Source organism: Hemitrygon akajei, chromosome 22, assembly GCF_048418815.1.
Source record: "Hemitrygon akajei chromosome 22, sHemAka1.3, whole genome shotgun sequence".
Classification (NCBI taxonomy): Eukaryota; Metazoa; Chordata; class Chondrichthyes; order Myliobatiformes; family Dasyatidae; genus Hemitrygon; species Hemitrygon akajei.
In genome coordinates, this window is record NC_133145.1 from 29,372,107 (window position 1) to 29,378,106 (window position 6,000).

Consider the following 6,000-nt stretch of genomic DNA (forward strand, 5'->3'; position numbering starts at 1 on the left):
TTAATCTGATTATTTAACAACTATATTCACTGAGTAATTTTCATCACATAAACCTTTCTGATAAATGAATATTTTGGAATTTAAAAGTACTCTAAAAAGAGATGGGGCAATATCATTGAGCTTTGCTGGTGTTTAAACACCCAGAAGTCCCAGCGTTTTACTCGCGTGCTTCTCCGGCCGGAATTCAGGGATTCACCACATGATGGTGTTGTGCCCTCGGTCATGCTACCCAAAGGTGAATCTGGACTTACTGAAAACGAATCACCTTTCTGACATTGAACCAGTATTACACTGCCTGACACACAGAGCTCAATGAGGATTCTAACCTGTGCATTCAAAGGCAAGGGATTTAATTTAATACTTTAAACCTTTTTATATAATTATTTATCTTGAATCATTTAATTCTAATTAATAATATTGTTTCATTGGTGATAGCTTTTAAATGGAAGTTAGAGACATTAAAAAGTCATTAAAATCAATGTCGGCTTGGCCTACCTTTGTTGGCTGTGAAAGCCCCATCAGGTTTGAGGGTGGGAGGGGGCAATGTGCATTCTATCACCTCAGGTCCGGCTGCAGACAGCCAGTGATCTAGATGGAGATGTGAGGCAGTTCAGCCAGTGGGACTGGACCGACCACAACCAAACTGTATGCTTTCATTAATTCATGTTGACAGCTTTTATCTCTGTGTAGTAATTTTACTTTGGATGCGGCTTCAATATATTCCAGTGGTACATCACTATCTATTCCCCAGGTCTTCATACAAGGTCCTGGACAGTGAGAGCCTGTACCCCATCTCACTCCTTCAGACGTCACAGCCTGACCCTGTCCTAATTCTATTTCAATGAGATTCTAGCTGATTTCTCCCCCTCAATCTGGATTAGAAACATAGAAACATAGAAAACATACAGCACAATACAGGCCCTTCGGCCCACAAAGCTGTGCCGAACATGTCCCTACCTTAGAACTGCCTAGGCTTTACCCACAGCCCTCTATTTTCCTAAGCTCCATGTACCCATCCAGGAGTCTCTTAAAAGACCCTATCGTTTCCGCCTCCACCACTGCCGCCAGATCATTGAGATCATTTTTTTTTAGATCAGTTAACCTGCAGCCTTTTGGTTTGAGCAGAGGCTGAACACAGTCTTTGAGGTGACTGATATCCTGAGCTGACTACTGAAAGAACTGCCAGGTTCAGTAACAGTTATTACCCTTCAGTCATCTGGCTCCTAAACCAGCATAACTTAAGAGTCATAGAGTTAAAGAGCGCTACAGCACAGAAAAAGGCCCTTCAGCCCATCTAGTACATGCCAAACAATTCATCTGCCTAGTCCCATTGACCTGCACCTAGAACATAGCCCTCCACATCTCTCCCATTCATATACCGATCCAAATTTCCCTTAAATGTTGAAATCAAACCCACATCTACAACTTGCACTACCAGCTTGTTCTCACCACCCTATGAGTGAATAAGTTTCCCCTAATGATCTCCTTAAACATTTCACCTTTTACCCTTAACCCATGATGTCCAGTTCTAGTCTCACCCAGCCTCAATGGAAAGAGTCTGCTTGCATTTACCCTTTCTATACCCATTATAATTTTGTAGATCTCTAACAAATCTCCCAGTATGTTCAACAGTCTAGGGAATAAATTCACAACATGTTCAACCTTTCCCTATAGCTCAGGTCCTCAAGACACGGCAAAATCCTTGTAAATTTTCGTCTGCTCTCCTTCAATTTCATTTACATCTTTCCTGTAGGTAGGTGACCAAAACTACACACAATACTCCACATTAGGCCTCTCCAATATCTTATGCAACTTCAACATAAAATCCCAACTCTTGTACTCAATACTTGGATTTCTGAAGGCCAATGTGCCAAAAGCTTTCTTTACAAATCTACCTACCTGTATTGTCACTTTCAAGGAATTATGGACGTGTATTCCCAGATCCCTCTGTTCTACCAAACTCTTCAATGCCCTACTACTCACCATGCAAGTCCTACCCTGGTTTATCCTCCCAAACTGCAACAGCACTCCATTGACTGCATTAAATTCCATCTGCCATTTTTCAGCTCTTTTTTCTAGGTGGTCCAGATCCCGCTGCAAGCTTTGATAGGCTTCGTCACTGTCCTCTACACCCACAATCTTGTTGTCATCTGCAAATTTGCTGATCCAGTTTACCAGATTACCATTCAGATGGTTGATATAAAAGACAAACAAAACAGATACCGGACTGATCCCTGTGGCACACCACTGGTCACAGGCCTCCAGTCAGAAAGGCCACCATCTATTACTGCTCTTTGGCTTCTCCCATGAACCAATGTGTAATCGAATTTACTACCTCATCTTGAATGCAAAGTAACTGAACCTTTTTGACTGACCTCCCATGCAGAACCTTGCAAAGGCTTTGCTAAAGCCCATGTAGACAACATTCATCAACTTTCCTGATAACTTCCTTGTAAAAACTCTATAAGATTGGTTAGACATGACCTACAACACACACAACACGACATTGACTATACTTAATCAGCCGCTGACTATCTGAATACTTATATGTCTGGTCCCTCAGAATACCTGCCCATAACTTATTCAGCACTGATGTCAGGCTCACTGACTATAATTTCTTGGTTTATTCATAGAGCCTTTCTTAAACAACGGAACAACATTATCTATCCTCCAGCACCTCACCTGTGGCTAAGGACATTTGAAGTACCGTAGATTCCGGACTACAGAGCGCACCTGATTAAAAGCCGCTGGCTCTAATTTTAGAAATAAAATCAATTTTTTAATTGTAAAGGCCGCATCGGATTTTAGGCCGCACCGGATTTTCGGCCGCAGGTGTCCCACGTTGTAATATGAGATATTTACACAGAAAGATATTACACGTGAGGATTTTTTTAACTTTTAATTAAATCCATATGGTAACAAAAACAAATACATATTGCAAATGCTTTTTTTCGAACCGTGCCCGTACGCGGCTACTTTTAAATATACGTTGCGTATACTTCTTTACTGAACAACATTCCAATATCTCCTAACGACTGGTAAAAAAATATATATATTGCAGCCTACCAGGAAAAGTTATTGATCACCTTTAACTTAAAAGCAGCGTTCGCTCAGATCCAAAGCCGCTCGCGTAATGCGCTCCCCCCCTCCTTTCCGTTTATCGCAAACGGCATTTAAAAGCAGCGTTCGCTCAGATCCAAAGCCGCTCGCGTAATGCACTCCCCCCCCTCCTTTCCGTTTATCGCAAACCGGCATTTTCCCACAAGACACCGCGAAACCGGGTGTGACGTCATAGCATCCCGCGATGTAGTACAGAAAACAAATATACCGTAGTTAAAACTCTTCTAACTTTAACTAGAAAATGAATTACTAAGCGAAAATATTATAAACTAAGTAGGCAGCACAATGCTTCGAGTGTTTTCCATGTTGATGAGGGTGAGTACAAATGACTGATTTACAATAATTTAATTGTGAAAGTGCGCTTGATTTATCGTACAATTTCATTGGACCTCTGTGAACTACTCATCAATTTTATTGGTCTACTGTTATGAGGCAAAATGTTTACGAGGCGGCATGAAAAAAAACCATGCATTAGCCGCTTCGGATTATAGGCCGCAAAGTTCAAAGCTGTTCAAAATGTGGGAAAAAAGTAGCGGCTTAAAATCCGGAATCTACGGTATCTTTGAGAGGGCCCCTGTAATAGCCTCCCACAGGAGCCAAGGGAACGCCTTGTCATACCTTGGGGATTTATCCACCCTATCTTGCCTCACCTCCTCCTCTATAATCTGTATATGATCGATAAACTCACTCCTGCTTCGTCTCATTTCTAGACTGTGTCCATCTCCCAAGAAAATCCAGCTGCAAATAATATGCTTAAATTCTCCCTTCTCTCTTTTGGCTCCATGCATAGATCTGATCTTTCAGAGGATCAATTTTGTACCTTGCTATCCTCTTTCTCGTAATATATGTGTCACCCCAACCTTGGGATTCTCCTTCATGGTGTCTACTAGAGTAACCTCATGCCTTTTTGTCTTCCTGAAATACTTCATTTGCTCCTTCCGGTCATCTCCTTCTTTTTGTTAACTAGGGCTTCAATATCTCGTGAAAACCAAGGATCCCTAAACCTGTTACACTTGCCTTTTATCCTGACAGGAACATACAAACCTGTCCCAATCCACACTAACCAGATCCTTTCTGGTACCATCAAAATTAGCTTTTCTCCAACTTAGAATCTCAACCCGAGGATCTTCACCATCTCTATCTTGAAGTTAATGGTAATATGATCACTAGATGCAAAGTGTTTCTAAACAAACTACTGTCACCTATGCTACGTCATTCCCTAATGGGAGAACTAGTACCACACTCTTTCTAGTTGGGACCTCTATGTACCGATAAGGGAAATTTCCTGAACACTTTAGATAAACTCTATCCCATCCAGGCCTTTTGCAGTGTGGGGGTCCCAGTCAATATGTAGAAAGTTAAAATCACCTATCTTCACAGACCTTGTCCTATCTTCCCACTGCCTTAATAGGGATAGAGTTCCTCTTGTCCTCCCCTACCACCCCAGGAGCTTCTGCATCTGGCACATTAATCTCCGCAACTTCCACCATTTTTCACCGTCACCAACTTCCACCACCACAGAGGTGACTCACCTCTTTGCACACTGAGGGTTCGCGGAGAAGGTGTGGAGGAGGATGGAAGGGACAGTGTCGAGATTCATCCCCAGCAGCTGCGTAACGGAGGACTCTCTGATCTACGGGCTGTTCCCGGGGACGCACACCGAGACCAACATCCGGTGCTGCTGGCAGATCATCAACTCGGTGAAAGACGCTCTTTGGTCGGCCCGAAACTTGGTGGTCTACCAGCACACGGAGATGTCCGTGGGGGAACGCTGCCGACTGGCACATTCTCGGCTGCAGGTGTACGTGCTGAGAGACGCACTCAAACTCGGTGCAGCCACTGCAAGGACCTGGTGGGGAAGGACCACAGTCTAGGGTTCTTCTCCTGCAGGAGTTGAGGGGTAGGGGGGCAGGGTGTATACCCCTAAACAAATGTATGTAAATATGGAATAACAGAATGCCACTTGGGTGGCAAAAAGTGTGGAAATGTAAAGACCGTAACGGAAACATTTGTAAAGGACTGAGAGTCATTGAATGGTTCATTGTATATAATTTTATTTTTGAATAAAGTATATTTTGTTTAAAAAAAAATTTCAATGGTACCCCATCACCAAACACATCATTAGCTCCACCCCATTCTGCACTATCCACTGAGATTACTCCCTCCATGGTTCCCTTGTCCATTCATCCCTCTTTACTAATTTCCATCCTGCCACTTATTCCTGCATTCACCTTGTAGGGTAATGAAATTGGGAGAGACATACATAACACCATTTACTGGTATATACATACAAAAGAGTGAGAGGATAACTAAGGAAATGGTGGGACCACTCAAAGATAAAGATGGGGGGGGGAGGAACATTTGCTTGGATACAGAGAATGTGAGTGAGGTACTTAATGAGCACTTTGCTTCAGTATTTACCAAGGAAAAGGATATGGAGGACCAGGAGATCAGAGCTGAGTGTATAAATGCATTAGAGTGTTTAGAAGTCAAGGCAGAGGAATTGTTGGGCCTCTTATTGAGTATGAAGGTGGATAAGTCTCCAGGACCTGATGGGATTTACCCTAGGTTATTGAAGGAGGCAAGAGATGAGATTGCTGGGTCCTTGACCAGTATCTTTGTGTCCTCTATAGCCACAGGTGAGGTCCTGAAGGACTGGTGAGAGGCCAACATTGTACCTCTACTTAAGAAGGAAACAAGGTAAAATCTTGGAAACTATAGTTTCACATCAGTTGTAGGGAAATTGCTGGAGAAATTTCTTAGGGATAGGATATATGAGCATTGGATGCCCATGTCCTTATTAGGGAGAGCCAGCATGGCTTTGTGTGTAGCAGGTTGTGCCTTACCAACCTGACTGAGTGTTTTGACAAGGTGATGAGA